The 27,432-nt window shown below is 46.9% G+C and overlaps 1 protein-coding gene across 6 annotated transcripts in view; it reads right to left on the reverse strand.

Moving 5' to 3' along the window:
- The window catches only part of TRMT1L (tRNA methyltransferase 1L), a 358,814-nt gene extending 331,794 nt beyond the window's left edge, over positions 1 to 27,020 (reverse strand). For 3 of the 6 annotated variants that reach the window (XM_077459512.1, XM_077459511.1, XM_077459507.1), the window contains exon 1: positions 26,860 to 27,020. The gene's annotated coding sequence lies outside the window, so the exon portion shown is untranslated. Of the gene's footprint in view, positions 1 to 15,723; positions 15,744 to 26,859 lie in introns of those variants that run through there. The other 3 variants (XM_077459513.1, XM_077459508.1, XM_077459510.1) reach the window with 3 other exon arrangements.
- Positions 27,021 to 27,432: the final 412 nt, after the last annotated feature.

Consider the following 27,432-nt stretch of genomic DNA (forward strand, 5'->3'; position numbering starts at 1 on the left):
CCACTTGGGAAACCTTGGCTTCCTCTGGGGCCTAAGCCTGATAGCGCCTTTGAAGAACTGGTGAACTAGGGAGTGTTTGGCCCATGAAACTCCAGTGAATGCCAAGACAGCCGAAACCTGTACTCAAAACAAGCTCTCTGATGGAGATCTAGACCTGATTGCAGGAAGCCAAGAATGTCCTGGACCGCCGGAGCACTGAATGGGTTGGACCTGGAGGACATGTGATTGGTGAACCTGGCCCATATTCGTTCATAGATCCTGTTGGTGCTCCTTCTCCTAGCATTCAGGAGGGAAGGAATGACCTTCTGTGCAGCCTAGAGCTTCAAACTTTCCCTTCTCAAGAACCAAGCCCTGAAGTGCAGGTGAGAAGGACAGATTTGCAAGGTTGTGCCCTGATACATTAGGTCCGGCCTGAGTGGCAGGGTAACCAAGTCCCAATAGCTGAGGCGTGGCAAGAGAGGAAACCATGGTCAAAAAGGAATTATCGCCATCACCTCCACCTTCTCTGTTCTGAGTCTCCAGAGGAAAGGCATAAGCCTTGCGAAACCTCCACTGGTTCCTGAGGGCATCTATCCCATAGGCCTGAGGGACTCGGAACCTTGAGTAGTACTTGGCCAACCTGTTGCATGGGGGGGGAAAGAGGTAGACTTCTGGTGACACTGCCAGGGTCAAGAGCCACTCGAACACTTCTTTGTGGAGAGACCACTCATCTGAACGCAAGACAGGAAATCCGCCTGAACATTCTGGATCCCGGGTATGTAGACCACTGAAATATTGGACCAATTCTTCTGTGCCCAGCTCATAAAATTGACTCTACTTCCCGTAGCAGGGTCCAGCTGCAAGTTCCTCCTTGCTTCCTTATGTAGGCCACTGTGGTTGTATTGTCCAACTTGAGCGTCGCTGAGGAATTCACCGTTAGATGACAGAAGGCTAGTAGTGCCTGGAATGCGGGCCAGAGTTCCAGATGTAGTCCCATCTGCCCTGTGCTATCTCTGATAGGCAATAAGCGCCACAGCCTTTGTTGCTGGCATCTGAAGTTATCGTGACCCATGTGGTGGGAATGATCGAGTGGCAACTGCAAAGGTTTTCCTGCCAAAGTCACCAAAGGAGAGACACACTGATCTCTATTGCTGTAGGAAACCTTTATGGAAGGGTCGTGACCGCCACTGTAGCCACTTCACCATGGGAATTGTGGCCGCCATGGTGCCAATCACTTTCAGATGCTGGAGGGGCGAGAGATGAGATGAAGTGAGGGCTGCGCGGATTGTCTCGGACTACTGCAATCTACTCTTTGGGCAGCGAGATGGTGCCCTCTACTGTGTTGAAGTGGGTTCCGAGAAACATGAGGGACTGTGGAGGGTTCCAGGTGACTTCTCTAGATTCAGGAGCCACCCAAACGCTTCAAGGGTGGAGATGACTAGACTCCTGTGTTCAAGACGTTGACTTATCTTGTGGCAGGAGAAGGAGGTCATCTAGGTAGTGATGAAGACGAACTCCCTTGACTCAGAGCAGCGTAACAACAGCCAACAACTCCTTGGAGAAGACACGAGGTGATGTTAGCCCGAAGGGGAGCTAGGTGAACTGTAAGTGCAGCTTGCCCACAGCATAACAGAGGAATTGTTGAAAGATTGCTGCCACAGGGCATGGAAAACGAGAGTTAGACTTACCGGTAACTCTGTTTCTAGGAGTCGTCCAGGACAGCACTAGAGAGATAGGCTCCACCTCCAGAGGCAGGAAACACAAACCAGATCTTTAAAGGGCGTCCCCTCCCCTTCAGTCTTGTAAACGAGAACTTCCACGGAAACGGCTTCTGTAACGACAAAAACACTTGTCCAGCATTATAACAGCATATAGGGAGGGAATCCATGCTGTCCTGGACGACTCATAGAAACAGAGTTACCGGTAAGTCTAACTCTCGTTTTCTCTAGTCGTCTGTCCAGGACAGCACTAGAGAGGATCAATGAGAACTTACCAGATTAGGGGGGGGGGGGGGAGACTACCGCTTGAAGGACCTTTCTCCCAAACGCCTGGTCTTGCGCTGAGATAAGGTCCAATCTGTAATGCTTCATAAACGTCGAGTAGCTTGACCAAGTTGCTGCTTGACAAATTTGTTCTGGTGTTGCTCCAGCTCGCTCTGCCCATGAGGTCGATAGCGCCCGTGTGGAGTGAGCCATGGGGGGAAAAAGGAAATTCCATTTTCATTCCTTTGTAGGCTTCTACAATAGCTTGTTTGATCCACCTTTCAATTGTATTTTTTGAAGCTTGTGACCCCAATTTTTTACCCGCATGTAAAACAAATAATGCATCTGATTTTCTAATGTTTTTTGACATCTCCAGATATTGTAAGACACAGGCTCTCACATCCAGTTGGCTAAACTCTACCTCCTTAGGATTAGTGGGAGACCCACAGAACGAAGGCAAAACTATTTCCTGTGTTCTGTGGAACTTTGTCACTACTTTGGGTAAAAACCCAGGGTCCATGCGCAACACCAGCCTATCCTCAAAAATTTGTAAAAACGGCTCTTTCACCGAAAGTGCCTGAAGCTCGCTAATGCGTCTGGCTGTGGAAATGGCCACTAGGAACACCGTTTTAAGTGTGATCCATCTCAAGGAAGGTTCTTCTTCCAGAGACTTTTTTACCCATCCCTGTAACACAATTGACAGGTCCCATTTGGGTAAAATTTTGAAAGGAACAGGTTTAATCCTGGTCAACCCCTTAAAGAACCTGCTAACTAGCGGGTCTACCGCCAGAGGTTGATCCAAAAAAAACAGACAGGGCCGCAATTTGTACCTTTAAAGGTACTAATGGCCAGTCCCTTATCCACACCATCTTGTAAAAATTCCAAGACTGTCGGGATACTTATAGACACCTTTTTAGTGTCCAACCATGAACAAAAAACTTTCCAGTACTTAACATAAATTGCTTGGGTTACCTTCTTTCTACTTGAAAGAAGTGTTTTAATTACCCTATCCGAGAGTCCCTTAGACCTCAAGAGACTCTCTTCAGACGCCAGGCCGATAACTTTAGGGTCTGCAGTTCTGGTAACAGAACTGGACCCTGGGACAGCAGATCCTCTATCTCGGGCAGTATGAGGGGAGGTTCGCCTGTCAGGCCCAGCAGCATCGAGAACCATGGTCTCTTCGGCCAAAACGGAACCACTAGTATCAATGTGGTCCGTTCCTGCAAAAATTTCCTCAGGACTAGAGGAATTAGCTTGAATGGGGGGGAAGGCGTAGCAAATGTGAAATGCCCAGCTTTGTGCCAAAGCGTCTATCCCTTTTGCCCCTGCCTCCCTCTCTAGGGAGAAGTATACTGGGACCTGGGTGTTCGCTTTCCTGGCGAACAAGTCCACTTCCGGAAGACCCCATTTGCGCACTAACAGCTGGAAAATCTCCCTGTTTAGTGACCATTCTGATTCGTACACCCGGTGTCGACTCAGAAAGTCTGCCAGGTGGTTGTCCACCCCCTTTAGATGGACCGCTGAAACCGATTTTAGGTTTTCTTCTGCCCAATGCATGATCGTACTTGTTAGCTTGATCAAGGACGGGCATCTTGTTCCTCCCTGCTTGTTTAGGTAGGAAACCGCCACTATACTGTCCGAAAGGACCTGTACATGGTGGTCCTTCAGATCCCTGGCAAACACCCTTAAGGCTTCCCAGACTGCCTGCAACTCCCTCCAATTGGCCGACCTCTGGGACTGTGTCTTCCCCCAGCATCCTTGGGCTACTTTCGACCCCAAGTGGGCCCCCCAGCCCCAAGCACTGGCATCCGTGGTGATGCGAACAGACACTGGAGGAGACCACCATAGACCCCGTACTAGGTTCTCCTCTCTCTTCCACCACCAAAGAGACCTTTTGATCTTTGAGGATAAATGGATAGTCCCGTCCAGGGACTCTTGTGTCCCATCCCAGCTGCTCAGAATATTGGCCTGGAGACACCTGAAATGAGCTCTTGCCCAAGGAACTGCAGGGATTGTTGCCACTAATAGGCCCAACCCTGCCATAGCTGACCGGATGGAAATTGTCTGATTGGACTGCAAGAAGGTTACCATCTCTTTCACTTTTTCCCCTGTGAGGAAGACTTTCTGTGACACTGAATCCACCAGAAAACCTAGATACTGTATGGCCTGTGTTGGTATCAGGTGCGACTTTTCTTGGTTTATCAACCACCCCAGCCTTTTTAGGCAAGAGATAGCTACCCTCAGATCTCCCTGCAGTTGGAGCTTTGAGGGGGCAAAGAATAAAAGGTCGTCCAAGTACGGTATGACAGCGATCCCTTTCAGTCTTAGGGGAGCCAATGCTTCTGCCAGGACCTTGGTGAATATCCTGGGGGAAGAAGACAGACCGAATGGCAGAGCCCTGAATTGGAGGTATCGAATCTGACTTCCCCAAAGAATCGCTATCCTCAAATACTTTTGAGAGTCTTCTCGAATCGGGATGTGTAGATACGCGTCCCTTAGATCGAGAGAGGCCATGAAACAATTTGGAGGGAGTACTGATCTCACTGTAAAAATTGTTTCCATTCGGAATTTCTTGTAAGTTACCCACTTGTTCAGTAACTTCAGATTCAAGATCAACCGGAATTTGCCTGACGGTTTCCTTACTACAAACACGTGTGAATAGAAACCGTGATTTATTTCCTGTGGCGGAACGGGCACTAGAACCCTCTGATCTATTAAATCGCCAATTTGCGACAGCAAAGCTGTCGCTTTCTGGGGGTCTTTGGGAGGCTTGGTCAGACACATCCTTGCAGGTGGGATGTGTTTGAACTGTATTTTGTAACCCTCCCTGATGATCCTCAGAATAAAATGATTTGGGGTAGCGTCTTCCCACTGTGGGAGGAACCGCCCCAGTCTCCCCCCCACAGGAACCGTGTCACTGGGATTTAGTGGTTTTTTTTAGAAGAGGAAAAGAGATTGCTTTTCTGTTTTCCTCCCATCCACTGTTTCTTAGGGGTTGACTCCTTAGAGGTCTGTCCTTGTGACTGTCCCTGCCTTTGAGGACGAAAAAAGCGTTTACCTGTAGTCTTTTTAGATTTGACAGGAAAGGCCTTCTTGTCCGCAGTATGGTCCAGGACTTTCTCAAGGTCCTGCCCGAACAAAAGGTCTCCCTCAAAGGGCATGCCACATAACCTCACTTTTGAGGCCGAGTCTCCCGACCAAGACTTCAGCCAAAGTGCCCTGCGAGATGAATTTACGAGGGCAGCGGTCCTGGCTGACAATTTAACAGACTCCGCAGAGGCATCTGCTATATAACCTGCTGCTTTATGTAGCATAGGAAGAGAATCCAGAATTTCCTTTCTGGAGGTACCCCCTTCCAAATGGCCTTGTAATTGTTCCAGCCAGACCTCCAAGTTGCGAGCCACTATTGTCGTGGCCATTGCAGGTTTTAAGTTATTCATGGTTACTTCCCATGACCTCTTTAATAGTACCTCCATCCTTTTAACCATGGGTTCCTTTAGAACACCCATGTCCTCAAAGGCGAGATCTGTTGACTTTGCACACTGGGAAAAAGCTGCGTCTACCTTGGGCACTTTATTCCAAACACAAGAGGGGTCCTCGCTGAAGGGGAATCTCCGCTTCATGCTTTTAGGGAAAAATAACTTTTTCTCTGGCTCCTCCCACTCTTTTTTGATTGAATCTATCAGTGTGCTATGAACCGGAAAGACCCTAACTGAATCTGTTTTTAGGGTCTGATACATCCGGTCATGCAAGGACAGGGAGACTGGCTCCTCTCCGATTTCGAGCGTCTCATAAAATTACCCCCAGTAAGGCATCAACCTCCTCGAGTGAGAGCCTGTATCTGGGAGAGCTTGACCCTTGAACAGGAACATCTCTGGATGATGCCGCCTCACTTAGGCCATCCAGAGAATCAAGTTCCTCCTCCTCTGATTCGTCACCTTCTACTGGGGTGGAAGCAGAGGGAACTGCGGCTGGTTTTGGGGTTTCAAGGTTCGCTAACATTGCTTTGATGGACTCCATTTCTTTCTGTACTCCAGAAATCAAATCCTTACAAGCTCCCGTAGCTTCCTTATAGACCAATTTGTCTATGCATGGTTTACAAAGGGGCTTAGACCATCCTTCTTTTAATTTACTCATACATGAAGGACATCTCTTCTTCCCCCCTGACCTCTCTGGTTCTTTGGGCAGAGCCTAAGGCAAGAGAAGGAGAGAAGAAGGAAGGGAAAAAAAAAAACAGACAAGCCAACGTCAGCGAAACCTTTAGCAAAATAGGACGCCTTCACCAAACACCTATGTGCACCCCACCAACCGCCAACAGGATTCGCGAGACTCTTTAGTCCGGATCCTGTTTGAGAGAGGGAGGGAGGAAATACACCTGGACCATTTCAAAATGCCTTTGCATTGATTAGTCCATTACTCCCCCCCCCCTCTCTCTCAGCCCTGTAGGTACAAGACACCTCTGTGTTTGCCTACCTGAGCTGGTTCGGCTCCACTGCCACTCTCCACTGCATCCATATTCGATCGGAACACGCCCAACCGCCTGGAGGCTTCCCTTCGTAATGGCGATAAAGCGATGCAGCACGAACGCTTTGTGGCTGCGGCTTTTTAAAATAGCCGCCAAGGTCCCGAACCGGTAGTGGATTGCCGGAAGTCCTCTATCCTCCTCCTGTGTTGCACAGGCCGGAACTCGAAGCCTGTGCCCGCCCCCCACCTGACTTAGCGCCCAATTTTGAACCTATTGTCAGGTGGGGAAACGAACGCCCTCCTCGGGCTTCAGAAGGAGAACGCCGGTTCGAAGCTGCAGTCAACCCGACCGGAGGACTTCAAACGTCCGTTTACCAACAGGTAACCAGAACTCCTTCCCCGTCTCTTATGGGCTATCCCACCGTCAGGGGAAGGAGAGCTCCTGATCCAGCCTCCTCCTCCGGTGGAGGAAACACAAAGACTGAAGGGGAAGGGACGGAGATCGCCCTTTAAAGATCTGGTTTGTGTTTCCTGCCTCTGGAGGTGGAGCCTATCTCTCTAGTGCTGTCCTGGACAGACGACTAGAGAAATAGGAGTCTTTCAGATCAATCCATACTAACCAGTCTCCTAGTTGGACTGATTGCTGGATGGTGTATAAAGATTCCATATTGAATTTCTTTTCTGATGAAGCCTTTCTTTTTCTGTACCATAAACAGAGGAGAATACATCCCCTGGCCTTGCTCGCTGTCTGGAACAGGAATAGCTGCACCTTGCTCCAAAAAAAGTTTACGTAGGCTAATAGGATCTGCTTTTTTTCTTCTGAATGTGGAAGGGACCATTTTGACGGTCCAGAAGTCCTGAATTGAGGCTGCCTAGACATGCCGAAAGTGTAGAAGACAAGCCCCCACCTGGCAAGCCTGAGTGGGCCCAATCTCAAAAAGACTTTGTGGATTACTGGAGGAACTGCCCTTTACGGGTTTTTTTGCATGAAGACTGTCTGGCTCTCCAAGATCTTGCAAACTCCTGGCCAGGCCTGTAGCTATGCGCCTCTCTGGCGTGCTCAGTATTCTGTTTCTTTGGAAAGGCCCATCTCTGGCTCTGTAAGTGCTGATCCTGAGGGAGGAACACCAAGTTGCCAACCGTGGCTTGGGATATGGCGTTGTCTAGCTTGTTGCCGAGGAGGGAAGTATCCTCAAATATCCTCGAATTCGGCACCAAATCTGCTTGGAAGCTGGATCAGCCAACCATGGTCGGAGCCACAAGGCCCGTCGGGCTATAACCACCGACAGCATAACTCGAGCTACCAGGCGGATGACATCAATGGAACCCTCCCCCAGAAAGGCAGAGGCCAGCCTGAGTTCCTGGATAGGTGAGCTTCTTGGCACTTCACTGGAGATGCCTCAGAGTCTCAACGACACTATCCGACCAGGTTTCAATGGCTTTAGATACTGTGGCAAAGGCTAAGACCAGCTTGCTGGCCATGCTTGCGTCAGGTAAATCCGCTTCAGATCATAATCAATCTGCCTTCCACAAAATAAAAAGTAGGTCACTGCAGGGAAAAAAAAAAAAAAAAAAAAAACAGATCAGCTGCCAGGCAGGTAACTTTTTTTTCCCCACAGAACAAGAACTTACTTGGGGGAGCTGTGGCAGAGGCCTGGGGATCAGCAGGCTTCCCTCAGGATTTAAAAGTGGCGCGGTGTGACATCACCGCCAGGTACGAGACGCTTGCACAAACCAAGTCTCATTTTTATTCCGGGTCCACACATGTGCAGAGCATACGCCGGGACGAGAGAGCGAGAGAGCGAGAGAGACGGCTGGAAGGACGCAGAAGGAACCAGCCACCAACCTCAGGGGGAAAAGACACCAGCGGGGAAAGAGACAGAATGGAAACAGGGCCAAAAGGGTACAAAACAATATACAGCATCTCACAAAAGTGAGCACACCCCTCACATTTTTTGTAATTATATCATATCTTTTCATGCGGCACTGAAGAAATTACACTTTGCTACAATGTAAAAGTGTACAGCTTGTATAACAGTGTAAATTTGCTGCCCCCTCAATATAACTCAACACACAGCCACCAATGTCTAAACCACTGGCAACAAAAGTGAGCACATCCCTAAGTGAAAATGTCCAAAAAGGGCCCAATTAGCCATATTCGCACCCCAGTATCATGTGACTTATTTGTGTTACAAGGTCTCAGGTGTGAATGGGGAGCAAGTGTGTTAAATTTGTTGTCATCGCTCTCACTCACTCATATTGGTCACTGGAAGTTCAACATGGCACCTTATGGCAAAGAATTCTGGGGATCTGAAAAAAAGAATTGCTACTCTACATAAAGATGGCCTAGGCTATAAGAAGATTGCCAAGACCCTGAAACTGAGCTGCAGCACGGTGGCCAAGACCATACAGTGGTTTAACAGGACAGGTTCCACTTAGAATGGGCCTCACGGGGGGGGGCGCGGCCGACCAAGCGCTGTGATGGACGCCTGAGTCTACAGCTCCACCGGAGAGATTCGCCTTCCACAGAGCACACCGGTACTTCCCGCATCTATACTCACCGCGATCAGGTGGCCATCCGTCGCAGGAATGTCATGGCAGAGAAAAAACACGCCGCAACCACAGAAATTAAAGGATTTCTTTGCGGCCAGGCCGCGAGACTCGCCACAAGATGGCAGGGGCGCGAACTCACAGCACCATTCTCACCAGGCCGCAAGGCGCAGTATGGACCAGGAGGGACAGGCTACGCCAGCTACACCATCCGGCGGGCAGAGTAGATCAACCTCGGGCTCCTCCAGCCCTTCAACCCGGAGCCCGGTCAAATCTAAACTGCGGATGAGCTCCCCAGATGCAGGCCATGAAATGGAGGTAAGCGGACAGCAGAGCAACCATGCAGCACAGGCCGCTAGCCTACCGGACCCCATAGCAGAGTTTCCTACAGAGGATAGGCCAGTGTCAGACACTGTGCTGAAAGAGATGTTACTCTCTCTCAGATCCGCTTTACACACTGACATGGTGCAAGCGATTAACCTGTGTTGCTCCGAGGTACAAGCTATGGGGCACAGGGTGGACAGAATAGAACACCAATTAGAGGATCATGCGGCCTCATACAATGTCATGGTGGAAGCACACGGGGCCCACAGGGAGGAAATCGCATGGCTAAAGGACAAGGTCGCAGACCTTGAGGACAGGTCCAGACGTAACAATCTAAAGCTGAGGGGTGTCCCTGAATCGATCCCCCCCGTCACAACTTTTACAGTATGCCCAAACACTATTTTCCACTTTGGTGCCAGACCTGTCTGTACAAGACTTGATCATAGACAGAATCCACAGGATTCCCAAACCCTCCTACCTCCCTGAAGTGACCCCAAGGGATACATTAATGAGAATTCACTTCTTTCACGTTAAAGAACGCATCATCCAAGCTGCTCGAAGTGCTACCACTCTGCCCTCACAATATGCTGACATGCAATTTCTGCCTGATTTATCTAGACACACCTTGGAAAGGAGGCGCAATCTGGCAACTGTAACTAAGGCCCTGAGAAATGATAAAATTCTCCACAAATGGAAATACCCAGCCACACTGGTTATGACGCACAACGGCGTTTCAAAAACCGTCACGACACTTACTGAGGGCATCGCTGTGCTAAGAGAATGGGGGATCTTGCCTGACCAACAGACCCAGCTATCTCCTACCCAAGACCCCAGATCAAACCCTGCAGAATGGCAGGTGGTGTCCCATAAATGCCACAGCAAGAAAATCACCGGTGGCAGCTCACAATCTCACTTCTAAAGTCATTCATTCTCTCCGGTGAATGGAGCCTATCTAGTCTCCTTTCACCCCCGCTCACAAGTTAGCAGCTACGCCTGCACGTGGATCAGGTCTGAGATCCCTTTTTTACGATGGTTCTACTTCATCTTTTTGTTATGTTTTGTTTTTCCTTTTTGTTTATTACACGCAGTATCCAGCCTTTCCGTCAACTGTCTGAAAATGAAGCCCTAACAACTCTCGAGTGCTGCCAGGAGACTTACTTCCGATGGACCGCGCAAAGTATAGTGAGTAACACCACCATGCTCCTCACATCCACACGCCTAATCCGTACACATGACCATTAAATGCCTGTCACTGAATGCTAGGGGTTTAAATCACCCTGCTAAAAGATTCTCTTTGTGGAAGGAGGCTTGTAAACATAAAGCTGACATACTTTGTGTGCAAGAAACCCACTTCCAAATACATAAAACCCCTACATGTACTCACAGAGACTACCCGCATGTTTTTCTGGCATGCACCCTGAGCAGTAAAAAAGGAGGCGTCTTATTAGCACTGAGGAACACCATTTCCTTTCAACTGAAGGAGTCCTTCATAGATGATGGGGGGGAGATACCTCAATCACTGGGGACATCAACTCCAAGCCTTATACTATTGTGACTCTCTATGCACCAAACTCGCATCAAATCCGCTTTATAAAGAAAGTGTTCAAAAAAACGAACTCCATGTTGTACGGTCAAGTCATTGTTGGCGGAGACTTCAACCTAATTGCAGACCCTAAACTAGACACTACATCTAGCGTCCTAAAAAGACCTACTTTCTTACAACCTCTTCTACACGCCCATGAGTTGTTCGACACCTGGAGATGTTTACACGCGAATGAAAAGAACTACTCCTTTTTCTCTACGAGACATTGCTCATACTCACGCATAGGATTTGTTTTTGACAGACAAGTGGTTATTGCAGCGCATCTTGGAAGCGCAAATACATGATATTACCTGGTCCGATCACGCTGTTATAACAATGTCTATTAATGAACAGGGTGTCCCCCCTTCCTCCCCCATCTGGCGCTGTAATGTTAGGACTATACAGGAACCCAAATTACTCCCGGTGATCTCTCAGCATCTCACAGAATTTTTTCAGTTAAACAAATCTCCCGACACAGACCCATTTACACTCTGGAATGCTCATAAAGCATCCAGCTAGGAGCTAGAGAAAAGAGAAAACATACACTAAAACTACGAAACACATTAGATACACTTCATAAACTGGACGCTCAAAACAAAAATTTCCCCATCGCCAACATTGGCTATAGAAATATCTAAGGTTAGGGAGGCCCTAAGGGAACCAATACGATAAGCATCTAAGGAGATTACAACTTCAATCATATGCAAAACGCCAATAGAGCAGGGAAATACTTGGCTAACAGAATCAAAAAGGCCCGCTTCAAAACTAGAATAGCATATATCCTGCACCCAACCAGTCGATACAAGATCACTAACCCACAAGAAATAGCGAATCAATTTGCTGAATACTATGAGTCCTTGTATAATTTACACAAAAGATGCTTCAGTTCCCCAGCCCACGATGACAGATATTCAAAAATTCCTTCAGCAGGTAAAACTCCCCTCGATAACAGAAGACCAACTCTCATTGCTTAATGCTCCATTCTCGGTTCAGGAACTCTCCCAAATTATAATGTCCACTCCTAATGGTAAATCCCCAGGAACAGATGGATTCAGTAATGAATACTACAAGGTCTTTAAAGAGACACTAGCCCCACACATGTTAGAAACCTTCCAGAAGGCCACGGATGTATCATATTTTCCCCCTGAAATGCTGAGAGCTCATATTGTGACCCTACCCAAACCTGGAAAAGACCCCACTACCCCAGCCAACTTTAGACCTATATCATTACTCAATTCAGACATCAAAATCTATGCTAAATTATTGGCCAAACGTTTGATGCACATAAGCCCACATATTATTAAGCGCGACCAGATGGGCTTTGTGAGGGGGAGACAAACCTCTGATGCTACTCGTCGTATTATTGACATCATTCACCATGCTGTTAAATCTAGAAGGCCATCTCTGCTTCTTTCCATAGATGCAGAGAAGGCGTTTGACCGGGTTCATTGGAGGTATATGGAAGTGGTTCTGAATGGTTTTGGTTTCCGGGGCCCAATCTTGACCGTAATAATGGCTCTTTACTCGTGCCCGTCAGCACAGGTATACTCCTCGGGCATATTGTCCAAACCATTTACTATTTCTAACGGCACACACCAAGTTTGCCCCCTATCCCCCACAATCTTCAATCTTATGATGGAACCCCTAGCAGAAACTATACGTGCACACACCCACATCAAAGGGTTTACATTGGGACATCAAAAACATGTCATTAATTTATTTGCCGACGATGTTATACTTATGCTGACAGATCCATGCACGTCTCTCCCCCAAGCTCACAACTTACTAACCACCTTTGGGGATATATCTTACTATAAGGTTAACTTTAACAAATCACTGGTCTTAGATTTGGGGATTTCTCGATCTATCAAACTTAGTCTCCAGAAAACCCTACCATACACTTGGAGTAAACGTAATATTAAATACTTAGGTATTAATATTACCAACAACACCACCTCGCTAGCAGCGGAAAACTTCGGTCCATTCATAATCAAAATGACCCACCAACTCAATGAAATCGCGAAAAAAGAATTGTCCTGGTTAGGCAGAATGGCAGCTTTCAAGATGGCTATACTACCACAAATCCTCTACCTCTTTCGTTCCCTGCCTATCCCAATTCTGACTCGTTTCATTCGTGAAATGTCTACGGTCTTATGGAAATTTACTTGGGGAGGCAAAAGAGCCAGATGTTCACGCTCTAACCTTAACCCGCACAAAAGAGTAGGGGGAATAGGATACCCAGACTTATTAGACTACTTTTGGGCTACTAGACTCGACCAACTCCGCCATTGGTTTCTCCCGGTAGACTACCCGCTATGGGTAGACCTAGAAAAGTCACTACTGCCGGTAGCCGATACCCGGCTATTTCTCCTAAGTGACCTGTGGGAACACTGGTCTTTGGGAAACTTGTTACCCTCAGCACAGGTGTCTACAGGCATGGAGGTTTCTCCTCCGATTAGACTGCAGCGACTCGCAAAGCATCCCATATGATTTTCCCATAGAAATTCTGGAGACGAAGCTCCCTCTGCTTTCAACCACTCAGTTGAAGATGGGAGGAGCCGTATCCTTGTCGGATCCATTTACAGATCAGAAACCGAAGTCTGCAGAACTTATTATGGCTGAATTTCAGCTTCCGAGCACTTTGTGGTTTCCTGTCTACGTATCTCCCACTACTTGAGGACACACCCAGCCCCCAATTTAATAATGTCCCCTAAGGCATGGCACTTCTTTTCTACTGCCCAACACTCTATTAAAGGTATATCTCTATTCTATAATCTCATCAATAATAAAAATTCCTTTTGCAAAACGTCGAACCTTAAACAGTGGGAAAAGGACTTGTCCACCTCTTTCTCCAACGAACAATGGTCTCAAGCTTTCCGATCTATTCACCAAGCTTCCCACTGTGTGAATCATTGGCAAATGACACTTAAAATTCTCAATGGATGGCACTATACACCGTTTAGAATCGCCATCTTCTTTCCGAGCTCATCGCCACTTTGTTGGAGAAAATGTGGTCAAAAACGGGTAATCTGCTCCATATGCTGTGGGAATGCCCGAGCCTAACCAGCTTGTGGAATAAAGTTTTCAACCTTATAGCATCTCTCACAGGCATATCAACGCCCCCAAATCCTGCTCTGGCTATACTGCAAATAGGTATAGATAATTTCCCCCCAGGTGATAGGCCAGTTGTTACCCATATCTTACTAGCAACTAGGAATCTCATCCTACAAAATTGGAAAGACACTTCGGCCATTAATATTTCTGATGTGTATACCTTGGTTAATAGAAACCACGTGTTTGAACGCCTATTAGCCATCAATAACCTGAAATGCCACAAGTTTGAGAAAGCATGGCAAACCTGGTGCAAGAGCTTCAAACCTAGCCCGTAGAGTAATACCTTCAATACCTTAACGACCTTAACGCTGATGTAAGCATATTGTATTGATAAGCATACAACTCTTCCTTACTATGTTGTGCAAGGCATACTGTGTGTAACAATACCTGTTTTCTTGATGTTCTTTTTTTTTCCTTTGAAAACCTTTTCCCCATGTACCTTGATTCAATGTTTGTGAAAACTTTTTGAAAACCAATAAAAATGTACTGATTAAAAAAAAAAAAAAAAAAAAAGAAGAATAGGCCTCACCATGGTCCAAAGAAGTTGAGTGAACGTGCTTAGCGTCATACACGGAGGTGGTCTTTGGAAAATAGACGCATGAGTGCTGCCAGCATTGCTGCAGAGGTTGAAGGGGTGGGGGGGTGTCAGCTCGTCAGTGCTTAGACCATACACTGCACACTGCATCAAATTGGTCTGCATGGCTGTCATCCCAGAAGGAAGCCTCTTCTAAAAATTATGCACAAGAAAGCCCACAACAATTTGCTGAAGACAAGCAGACTAAGGACATGGATTACTGGACCATATCCTGTGGTATGATGAAACCAAGATAAACTTATTTGGTTCAGATGGTGTCAAACGTGTGTGGCAGCAACCAGGTAAGGAGTACAAATACAAGTGTGTCAAGCATGGTGGTGGGAGTGTCATGGTCTGGGGCTGCATGAGTGCTGCTGGCACTGGGGAGCTACAGTTGATTGCGGGAACCACGAATGCCAACATGTACTGTGACATACTGAAGCAGAGCATGATCCCCTCCCCTCAGAGACTGGGTCACAGGGCAATATTCCAACGTGATAACGACCCCAAACACACTTCCAAGACAACCACTGCCTTGATAAAGAAGCTGAGGGTAAAGGTGATGGCCTAGGCAAGCATGTATCCAGACCTAAACCGTATTGAGCATCTGTGGGGCACCCTCAAACAGAAGGTGGAGGAGGGCAAGGTCTCTAACATCCACCAGCTCCTTGATGTCATCATGGAAGAGGACTCCAGTGGCAACCTGTGAAGCTCTGGTGAACTCCATGCCCAAGAGGGTTAAGGCCGTGCTGGAAAATAATGTTGGCCACACAAAATATTGACACTATGGGCATTTTCACTTTAACTTTTGTTGGCAGCGGTTTAGACATAAATGGCTGCGTGTTGAGTTATTTTAAAGGGGACAGCAAATTTACACTGTTATGCAAGCTGTACACTTACTACTTTACATTGTAGCAAAGTGTCATTTCTCCAGTGTTGTCATATGAAAAGATAATAAAATATTTACAAAAACATGAGGGGTGTACTCTTATCAGATACTGTATATAAACTAACACTGCCATGGATGACATTTTCCATGTTACCACTCAACCCTATGATCGCCTGGGCCAAGGGAACCCCATACACACACCCGGCTTTGTGGTAGTTAATGGGCGCCTGTTGACAACTAGGCAATCGGGCCCATGCGCGCTCACCTGCTGATGGCCAGGCTTCCAGCTCTTCAGCACTACTGTGCTCATATGCTCCATACCCTGCTTAAAAGTCAAGGCTTATCGGAGGGATGTGACAACTGGTCGCTCAGCCGATCCTGATAGCAGGGGAGTCGTCTTCAGGTAGGAGAACCACCGACTTGGTCCTACGGAGGAGGACAAAAAAGGAATATGGCCTGTAGCCCGGAGCAAAGATTTATGGGAAAGGTGTCCTATAGGGCAGTTATGGATGTGGGGCTAATCCACACGTATGCTGCCATGGAGTCTATCAGGAAATTAAAATATATATATATTTTTTCCCCACAGAGCTTTCTATTGGTGGTATTTGATCACCTCTGGGTTTTTTATTGCACTATAAATGGAAAACAAAACAAAAAAAAAAGTTTACTTTCGGCTATATTACATATAATAATGTAGAAAAAAATCGAATTTCTTCAAACAGTTAAGCCAATGTGTATTCTGCTACATTTTTTTGGTAAAAAAATCCCAACAAGCATATATTAATTGGTTACGAGAAAGTTAAAGCGTCTACAAACTATCGTATACATACTGGAATTTTATTTTTCCCTGGTAATGGCGGCAATCAACAACTTATACCAAAACTGTGATAGTAACGCAGGCAGACTGACACTTTGTGGGAACAAGTGACACTGATACAGTGATCAGTGCTAAAAAAAAAAAATATACACACTGTCACTGTACTAATGACACTGACTGTGGTTAACATCTAGGGTGCACAAAGGGTTAAATGTGTGCTTAGTGTGTTTACTGTGGTGTTTTTACTAAGGGATTTGTTGTTTTTTGTTACCCAGGTACATGATCCAGGACAGACGAGCCACTCCGCCACCATATTCATACATGAAGCAGTCAGCTTTTTCCCCCTTCCTGCCCAGACCAATTTTCAGTGCTGTCGCACTTTGAATGACAATTGCGCGGTCATGCAACACTGTACTCATATGACATTTTTTTCTTTTTAATGGTATTTAATCACCACTGGGTTATTTATTTTTTATTATTTTTTTACTAAACAAATGAAAAAAGACCAAAGAAAAAAAAAAAAAAGGTCATAGTTATAAAAAAAATGTAAACAGGTAATTTTTCTTCACTGATGTGCGCCGACGATGCTGCACTGATGGGTGAAACCGATGAGGAGGCACACAGACAGGCACTGGTTGGCAGCACTGATGATCATAGCCAATGTCCTTTTAAAAGAAGCCGGTCATTGGCTCATTTTCTCTCTCCTCACATTATCAGCATGAGGAAAGATAAGCCGATAGCCGGCTTGTTTACTTCCGTGATCAGATGTCTTTGGAGTCCTAAGGACTCAGCATAAACAGAGTGCCACAGGCAGAGCAATTATGGGAGACATTCATGTAGGTCAGTGGTCTCAAAGTACCGGCCCACGGGCCATTTGCGGCCCGCAGATTGGTTATAAATGGCCCGCAGGCAGGGCCCATCCTGAACGGCATTGTACCGCAGAGGGGGAGGCGCCGAAGAGCTTTGTCTCCGCCTCCTGTGTCCTCCTCTGCTACATGCTGCTGCAGCCCAGAGAGAGAACAGAGTGGAGGAAGGAGTGGAGGAAAGATCCGCCCATCGCCCCGCCCACCTAGGCACTGGAGATCGATCAGAGCTCCCAATCCAGGGTCCTGCTGCCACCTCAGGGCAGGAGATTGTGTTCTTCTCTGGGTGCCCTGTGTTGAAGCCAGGAGCTGACTTGAGGAGAGAGGAGTGAGCCATCACACTGAGGCAAGTCCTTAGTGGGGTGACGGGTAGAAAACTGGAGTTAGTACTTACCGGTAACTCCTTTTCCGGTGGTCTTCCAGGACAGCCCTTGAGAGATGGAGCTCCTCCCATCGACACAGGAAACACATTGCCACAGTTCAAAAGGCGGTCCCTCAGGTCCCTGGTCAGTCATTCACCAAGAACCGAAGGATGGAACTGAAAAACATATAAACCATAACAGGTAAGAACATTAGTACATCACTATAATCAAATAAAGGGTGGGATCGTGCTGTCCTGGAAGACCACCGGAAAAGGAGTTACCGGTAAGTACTAACTCCAGTTTTCCCAAGTGTTCTTCCAGGACAGCCCTTGAGAGGATCCCCAAGTACTTACCAGATTAGGGGGGGACCACGGCCTGGAGGACTTTCCTCCCAAAGGCCTGATCCTGACTAGACATTAAGTCCAGTCGGTAATGCCTTGTAAAGGTGGAAAAGCTTGACCATGTGGCTGCTTTACATACCTGCTCCGGGGTGGCACCAGCTCTTTCTGCCCAGGATGCAGACAACGCTCTTGTGGAGTGAGCTTTAACACCCTCAGGAGGATCTCTATTCAAGGCCTTATACCCCTCTGCTATAGCTAGCCTAATCCATCTAGCTATGGTTACTTTTGAAGCTTTCTGTCCCCTACGCTGTCCGGAAAAAAGGGAGTCAGATTCTGAATGGATTTGTTATTTTAAGATATTCTAGAATACACCTCCTCACATCCAATAAATGAAAACGTTCCTCTTTCTCATTTGCTGCATTTTGACAAAATGAAGGGAGGACAATATCTTGGGACCTATGGAAGCTAGATGCTACCTTTGGTAAGAACCCAGGGTCTGTCTTTAGTATGACTCTGTCTTCTAGGATCTGTAGGAATGGTTCCCTGATGGAAAGGGCTTGGATTTCACTGACCCTACGGGCTGAAGTGATTGCCACCAGGAGTACTGTCTTAAATGTAATAAGCCTTAGGGAGGCCTCTGAGATAGGCTCAAAGGGTGACCCCAAGAAAGCTTTTAGTACAACTGCTAAATCCCAGGATGGGACTTTGGTGATTCTGACTGGCTTACGTCTAGCGACTGCCTTACAGAATCTACCGACAAAAGGATTTTCCTGTAAGCGTTCATCTAGGTACACACTTAAGGCAGCTATCTGTACCTTAATAGTACTTAGGGTTAAACCCTTGTTTACACCTTCCTGTAAAAACTGTAGAATATTAGCCGTATTTATGTCACGGCTATTCAGCCAGCTATTACATTTTTTCCAGACTTTTTTGTAAATAGCCCTCGTGACTGGTTTGCGACTCTGTAGTAAGGTCGCAATTACCTCATCTGTCAGGCCCTTACTCCTTAAGATTTCCTCTTCAGTAACCACGCTGAAAGCTTCAGTGTGGCGACCTGTGGATGGTAAAGAGGTCCCTGCGACAGGAGGTCCTGTCTGTAGGGAAGTCTTAGAGGCGGACAATCTGTCAATTGTCGGTCTCCTGGGCCAAAAAGGTGCTACTAGAATCAAACAGGTTTTCTCCTTGAGGAATCTTGCTAGGACCCTCGGAATGAGATGAAGAGGGGGAAATGCATACGCCAGACTGAAAGTCCATGGAGTTTGCAAGGCATCTACCGCCAGGGGCTGATCTCCTGGGTTTAGCGAGAAAAAATTGGGAACCTTTGCATTCTTTTTGCTCGCAAAAAGGTCTACCTCTGGTTTTCCCCAGTGAGTTGTTATGAGATTGAATGCCTCTGGGTGTAAGGACCATTCTTGGTTCGAAATCTTTTGTCGACTCAAGAAGTCCGCCTTGTTGTTCAGCTCCCCTTTCAGGTGAACTGCAGAAATGGATTCCAGATTGGCTTCTGCCCACTGGAAAATGCGTCTGGCTATCAACATCAAACGAGGACTTCTGGTACCTCCTTGTTTGTTTATGTATGCTACAGCCGTCGTATTGTCTGAACGGACTTGTAGATGGTGACCCTGTATTGCGGGGTGAAAAGCTAGAACAGGATTGCTGTTAGCTCTTTCCAATTGGAAGAGAAACATTTCTCCTCCGGGGTCCACTTGTCCTGGACCCAGCTTGAGCCGAGGTGGGCTCCCCAGCCCCAACTGCTCGCATCCGTTGTTAGTGTTGAAGTGATAGGAAGGACCCAATGAACCCCTTTGTTTAGGTTCTCCCTGTCCTTCCACCACCAGAGGGAGCGTTTTATCTTTGAGGGGATCGATACCTCCTCCTCCAGATCTCTGCCTTTTAATTGTTCTAACAGAAAACCCTGAAGGTCTCTTTGGTGGAACCTGGCCCATTGTACGGCTGGAATGGCTGCCGTCATAAGACCTAAGACCGACATTACTTCCCTCACCGTACATTTGGGGCTGCATTGAAGAAAAGATATTCTCTGCCACAGATTCAAAATCTTTTCTTTCGGCAGTATAATTTTCTGATCTACAGACTTGATCCAGTAACCCAGATACAGGATCTCCTGTGTTGGGGTTGTCTTGGATTTCTCCTGACTGACAATCCACCCTAATCGACTCAGGCTGAGTTGAGTCAATTCCAGATCCTGAGAAAGACGACTCTCCGAGTGTGCTGTTAGGAGCAGATCATCTAGATAGGGGATAATTGAGACCGATTGAAGCCTCAGTGGAACTAAAGCCTCTCCGAGAACCTTGGTAAAGATTCTTGGGGAGGATGATAGACCGAAGGGAAGTGCTCTGCACTGAAAGTGGTAAACCTTTGTGTCTATCTGCACTGCCATCTGAAGGAATTTCTGGCATTCCTCCCTTATTGGAATATGCAGATAAGCATCCCTTAGATCCAGGGTTGCCATAAATATCTCTTTCTGCAGGAGATTCTTTATGGAATAAATGGACTCCATCCGAAATCTCTTGTAACGGATGGAGCGATTCAGTGGTCGGAGGTTCATAATTAGTCTGAATCTCCCTGACGGCTTTCTTACCACAAAAATGTGCGAGTAAAAACCGTCTCCTTGTTCCTGAATAGGGACTGGTGTCAATACCTCTTGATCCACCATTTCCCCTATCAGTAAAGGTAAGGCCCTGGCCTTTTCTGAGTGACTTGGAAGCTTTGTCACCAGAAACTTGGAAGGAGGGTTGCTGTGGAATTCCAGCGCATGACCCCTTTTTATTATATTTAAGACAAACTCGTTCGAGGTTGTCTCTTCCCATTGTGGAAGAAATTTGCTTAATCTTCCTCCCACAGGAACCCTGACGTCACTGGGGTTTGGGATCCTGATTGGGGCAGCTAAACAGTATGCCCCCTTTTCCTTTCCCTTTATGTCCCGACCAATGTTTTTTGGGGGTTGAACTCTTCTCTGATTTAGAGGGTTCCTTAAAGGGACGAAAAAATGTTCTTTGAAAAATTTTTCTTTTTTGCGGGAAAGGTTTTCTTTTTATCCGCCGTCCTTTCTAAGGCGGAGTCTAATTCAGGCCCGAAGACTAAGTCTCCTGTAAAAGGGACGCTGCACAGGCGGGTTTTAGACGCTGTGTCTCCCCCCCAGGTTTTCATCCATACTGACCTCCTTGCTGCCACTGAAAGTGCTGCAGACTTAGCCGTAAATTTTACGGAGTCCGTGGAGGCGTCAGAGATGAAACTGGTGGCCTTAAAAAGCATAGGGAAGGATTTCAGAAGCTCCCCCCTAGGAGTGCCTGCTTTTAAATGTTCTTGTAGTTGCGATAACCAGAACTCCAGGTTTCTAGCTACACAAGAAGTGGCTAGAGCTGGTTTTAAGCCTGCCATAGAGGCATCCCAGGCCCTCTTTAAGACAATGTCTGTTCTCCTGTCCATGGGATCTTTCAGGTGGCCCATATCCTCAAAGGCCAGATCAGCCTGCTTTAAGATTTTGGACAGAGGGGCGTCTAGTTTAGGATTTTTATTCCAGACCGCCTCTGGGCTCTCATCAAAAGGGAACCTTCTCTTAAGGGATTTAGGAAAGAAAACCTTTCTATCTGGTTCAGACCACTCCTTAAGGACAAGGTCAGAAAGCACCTTATGTATAGGGAAAACCCTTGCTTTCTTTTTCCCCAGAGCCTCATACATTTGATCATGTCTGGATAACTGAGTTTCTTCCTCCTCAATTTCCAGCGTATCATAGATAGCCCCCATTAGCTCATCTACTTCCTCGAGATAATCTATATTTTGAGGCTTTAGATGCTGCTTGATCCTCTTCCTGACCCGAGTCAGTGTCAGAGGATTCGGGGCTAATCAACGTGGGGCTAGGCTCCCTGACCATACGGGGCTCCCCTGAGCTGGGTGTTGTAAGGCATGGTGAGGAGGAGATTATAGTTGTTTTACTCGTGGAGGCAGCTGCAGCTGATCCCACGTCAGTGATTAACTCCCGGAGGGAATTAAAGGTCGACGCCATTTCCTCTTTAAAGGAGCCCAAAAACTTTGCTAAAGGGGAATCTGCCTCAGATTTAAGCAAGCTTGCAATGCATTGCTTGCATAGGGCTTTGTTAGAGCCAGAGGACAACCTATTCCCACAATTAGGGCACTTTTTGCGGCCTGTCTTGTCTTCCCTTGGTATCTCTTTAGCCTGAAAATAAGAAGACAAAGGATTTCTTAGCGTCAGCACCATGTCCCTTCTTAGAATCACCACTAACAAACAACCTCACTGTGAGTAAACCGCCACCGTGGGGCACTACAGGACCCAGCCTACAAACACCACCACTCCACCAGAGTAATAGCATGCCCAGCAGCCTACCTGGGATTGGCTGGTGCCTGTCTCCGCCGGAGTATCCTGGGGAATAGCCTCCATGGTCCCCCTCTGACGCTCCGGATCCCGCCGCTAATCCGGTATAGCTGGACGCTGGTCGGGCTTCACAGGCACAGCGCTGGCTCTCCCTCTCCTCCTTGTACCCTTAGAGACCCGGAACCGGAAGTCTCGGCACGCAGTGATGGCGCGGTTCCGCCGGAAGTGACGCTCGGCGTCTCCGACCCCACCGCAACAAGGAGCAGAGATGGAAGGTTCCACTCACCGCTACTGGGGGAAACCGGCGCCATTCTGCCCCTGGCCACCTCGGCACTGGAAGGAGGAGGGTAACGGGTCTGCTCCGAATCAGCTGGACGGTACCCGAGCCACAAAGAAAGGTATGGACCCAATACTGCAGCCAAAAAACAGGACCCGGTCCCTTATGGCTAACAGGTTCTCAGGCAGCCCCTGAGAGGGGCCTCCAGGTTCCTGGCAACATGTTCCTCCGACGGAGGAAACACAAATGACTGACCAGGGACCTGAGGGACCGCCTTTTGAACTGTGGCAATGTGTTTCCTGTGTCGATGGGAGGAGCTCCATCTCTCAAGGGCTGTCCTGGAAGAACACTTGGGAAATTTGTGTGGGGGGGTATTTATGGAGTGTGGGGGATATTTGTGGGGGGTATTCATGCAGTGTGGAGAGTATTTATGGAGTGTGGGGTAGAGGTCGACCGATATGGGTTTTTCTCTGGCCGATGCCGATATTTAGAAATCATGGCGGCCGATGGCCGATATATGATGCCGATTTTTTTTTTTAATCCCCCTTCATCTCATAAAATCTAACACACATTTCCCACTGGGGCGTTTTTCAGGCGCTTTTGGGCTAAAAATAGCGCCTGTAAAGTGCCTGCAAAACAGCTCCCCTGCAGTCTGTGAAAGACAGAGTGCTTTCACATTGAGGCGATGCACTGGCAGGATCTTAAAAAAAAAAAAAAAGTCCTGCAAGCAGCACGTTTGGAGTGGTGTATACCGCTACTCCACCACTCCTGCCCATTGATATTAATGGGCACCACTGCCGAAGCGCATGCAATGTGCTTTGGCAGCGGTGCTTCACGGGCGCATTTAACCTCTTCCTCGGCCACTAGCTGGGTTTTATGTGCCCCACTAGCAGCCAAATAGCACCGCTAAAATGATGGTAAAGAGCCGCTAAAACTTGCAGCGTTTTACCATCAACGCCTGCCCGCTCCAGCGTGAAAGCAGTCTTCATAAGTGATACAGAAAATTTCTTACATTTAAACATTTATTAAACAAAACAAACCTCCAATCAGTTTACTTGTATGTACGATTTAGATAAAAAAAAACTATATATTAAATAAAAACAGGTAGTCAAACCTTTTGGAAAAAAAAAAAAAAAAAAAAATGGGCTAACTTTACTGTTTTTCATTTTTTTTTTTTTTTTTTAAATAGTGTATTTTTTTCCCAAAAAAATGCATTTGAAAGACCGCTGCGCAAATGCCGGGTGACATAAAATATTGCAACAACCGCTGTATCATTCCCTAGGATCTCTGCTAAAAAATATATATATCATTTTTGGGGGGTCTAAGTGATTTTCTGACAGAAAATACTGGATTTTTTACTTGTAAGCAACAAGTGTCAGAAAAGCTTTAGTCTTTAAATGGTTAAACTGAGAACTCTACACACTGAGATGAGTTCATTCAAGTGTAAACATTGTATCTTTTTGCTCTTTTCTTGGCAGACTGCCCAGAGAGGAGGAAAGACGTTTCTATGACTACTCAGGTAACTTGCACTGACTTCCATTACAGAAGTCATTTCCAAGTTGTGCTGTAGTTCTAAATCGGCCTTTTTATATCAGCACAATCGGCCGATGCCTGTTAATAAAAAAAGGCAAATATCGGCCGATATATCAGTCGACCTCTAGTGTGGGGGTATTGCTGGGTATATTAATGCGTTTTGCTGACACCAGTGCTGGGGGTTAATAATGCGTTTTGCTGACACCAGTGCTGGGGGTTAATAATGCGTTTTGCTGACACCAGTGCTGGGGGTTAATAATGCGTTTTGCTGACACCAGTGCTGGGGGTTAATAATGCGTTTTGCTGACACCAGTGCTGGGGGTTAATAATGCGTTTTGCTGACACCAGTGCTGGGGGTTAATAATGCGTTTTGCTGACACCAATGCTGGGGGTTAATAATGCGTTTTGCTGACACCAATGCTGGGGGTTAATAATGCGTTTTGCTGACACCAATGCTGGGGGTTAATAATGCGTTTTGCTGACACCAATGCTGGGGGTTAATAATGCGTTTTGCTGACACCAATGCTGGGGGTTAATAATGCGTTTTGCTGACACCAATGCTGGGGGTTAATAATGCGTTTTGCTGACACCAATGCTGGGGGTTAATAATGCGTTTTGCTGACACCAATGCTGGGGGTTAATAATGCGTTTTGCTGACACCAATGCTGGGGGTTAATAATGCATTTTGCTGACACTAGTGCTGGGAGTTAATAATGCGTTTTGCTTACACCAGTGCTGGGTTTAATAACGCGTTTGACACCAGTGCTGGGTTTAGTATAGTATATTATTGCTGGTATAGTTTTTATTTTTGAAGTTTTGAAAGTTTGCATGCGGCCCCCATGGGATAAGAAAACTTGTCATGTGGCCCTCAGGCAATTCGAGTTTGAGACCCCTCATGTAGGTCCTCCTGGCAAATTAAGCCTGTGCTGTAGCCATCTTTCGGCTATAGCGCAGGCAGGAAGGAGTTAAAGGATAAATTCACCTTTTAACAAAAAATAAATGCACTTTTATGTTTGGGAATAAAAAAAAAAAAAAAAAAAAAAAAAAAAAAGTGTATTATTTTTTGTTTCTGGAGCCTCTAAAAGCATTGCACCAGTGATCAGCAGATTGCTGGTGCCATGCAGGTCTCCTGCAGACCTGTCAGTATCTGTCTGCTCGTACATCATACGGCAAGCAGATACTATCTGACAGGAAGACCTATGAACTACCAAAAAGTAATGTTAGTTCACTGAAAACTACAAGCTGACAGCCACAAAAGGTAGTTTTCCCATTCACAGAGGACCGTGAATGAGTGACGCTCCACCGTAGTTTTTCCCAGGTGATAGCAAAGGTTAGTTTTTTGGGGGGTTTTTTAACCACTTAAGGACCAGAAGGATTTATTCCCTTAACCACTTCAATACCAGGCACTTAGATACCGTCCTGCCCAAGCCAATTTTCAGCGCTGTTGCAATTTGAATGACAATTGCGTGGTCATACAACACTGTACCCAAACAAATTTTGTATAATTTTTTTCCCCCACAAATAGAGCTTTCTTTTGGGGGTATTTAATCACCTCTGGGGTTTTTATTTTTTGCGCAACAAATAAGAAAAGACCAAAAAATATTTTTTTTTTTTTTTAAGTTTTTTTGTTTCTTTTAAAAAAAAATTGTAAATAAGTACGTTTCCTTCTTTAATGACAGGCACTGATATGGCTGCACTGATCGGTGGCATGAATAGGCACTGATGACACGGTTGAGTGGCATTGCTGAGCATCATGTTATATAATGGTGCCAGTCAGTGCCAATTTGTGGGCACAGATTGGGCATAATTTGCACATGTGGATGGCCATGGGGTACATACCTGGGCATCCACATGTTGCTCCCTTCCCTGGTGGTCCTGGCAGCTTTCCTGGTGGTCTAGTGTGGGCATCCGAGGGGGGGGGCTGTGCTGATAAATAATCAGAGCAGAAACCCCGTCAGGAGAGCCACCGATCGGCTGTCATCTACTCGCGTCTGTCAGACGCGAGTGAGGAAAAGCCAATCAATGGTTTTTCCTGTTGACATCGTGATCAGCCATGATTGGACACAGCTGATCATGTGGTAAAGAGGCTCTTTGCCAAGATCTATGAAGCGATGTGTCTGACACACCGCTCCACCATTCGCCGTGATGCGCACTCCCCCCTCCCCCGGGTGCTTTGGCAGCTGTTATCCTGAAGGATGTCATATGACGCCCAGTCAGTATAACTGAACCACCGCCTGGCCATCATTTTGCTATAGGCCGGGCAGGAAGTGGTTAATGACCGGGCCATTTTTTGCGATACGGCACTGCATATTTTTAACTGACAATTGCGCGGACGTGCGACGCTGTAACTAAACAAAATGTATGTCTTTTTTTTTTCCCACAAACAGAGCTTTCTTTTGGTGGTATTTGATCACCACTGTGGTTTCTATTTTTTGCACTATAAACAAAAAAGTGCGTCAATGTATTCACCGCTGCTAAAGTGCCCCTTCCCATTGAAAAAAAACGGGGCAGCAGCGCTTTGCTGGCGGTTTTAACCCACTAGAACAACACCCACCCGCACCAGTGTGAAAGCACCCTTAACGTCCTGTCAGCACAGCGCTCCAGTGGGAAAGCACTCGGGTTTTCACATTGGGGTGGCAGAGGAGGCGTTTTTCAAGCACTTTGAAGGCGCTATTTTTAGTCCTTTAGCGCCTGAAAAACACCTCAGTGTTAAGAAGTTTCCATTTTTAGGAACCATTCCTGCACTCATACAGACTGAAGTCTGCCTTGGTGTGAGGACAGGCTCTGTACACACAAGAACACAGGCCACGCACTGCACAGCCGTTATTAATAAACAGGACACATCATCCAGGAATACCTGTCTGTCACAATGGGAAGAGCTGGACTCCAGCGGAATACAACAGTCCTCCTCTGTACTCACTGAGGCCGACTCCTGACACACACGCTTCCACTCTTCAAAGCGGGTTTCCTTCTGCCTTCCCTGATTGGCTACTAGCAACGTCAAGCTAAGGATGCGCGCGCTCACTGGTCAATGCAGGGAAGCAGATTGGTTGAGCTTACAAAAGAAAGTTCTAGTTGGCTGCCAGTAAAATACAAAGAAGGAAGCAGGCGAGCGCGAGGGCTTCTGGGAGTAGTAGTTCTGTAGGAGGGGGGGGGGGGGTGACTGGCGTTCGGCATGCACGGCTCACAAGAGACAGTTATGAGAAGCGGAGTGGGATTAGGGGGCGTGGCTAAGGGAGCGTGCCTGGGGGTTCAATGGAAACGATTGTCCTAGAATTCTTATCTTCTTCAGTTTACAATCGGTGCAGAGTCTGATGTCCCTGCATTGCATGGTGAGAAAGTGAGAGGTGTCTTATATATTCGGACATACTGGGCTTTCTTGGGGAGGAAGCGTCTTCCAATAATCAGGCTTTGTATAGTGAAATCCAAT

The sequence above is a fragment of the Lithobates pipiens genome, unplaced genomic scaffold (assembly GCF_037356315.1).
Source record: "Lithobates pipiens isolate NorthernLeopardFrog02 unplaced genomic scaffold, aLitPip1_a1.2 Scaffold_28, whole genome shotgun sequence".
NCBI classification, from domain to species: Eukaryota; Metazoa; Chordata; class Amphibia; order Anura; family Ranidae; genus Lithobates; species Lithobates pipiens.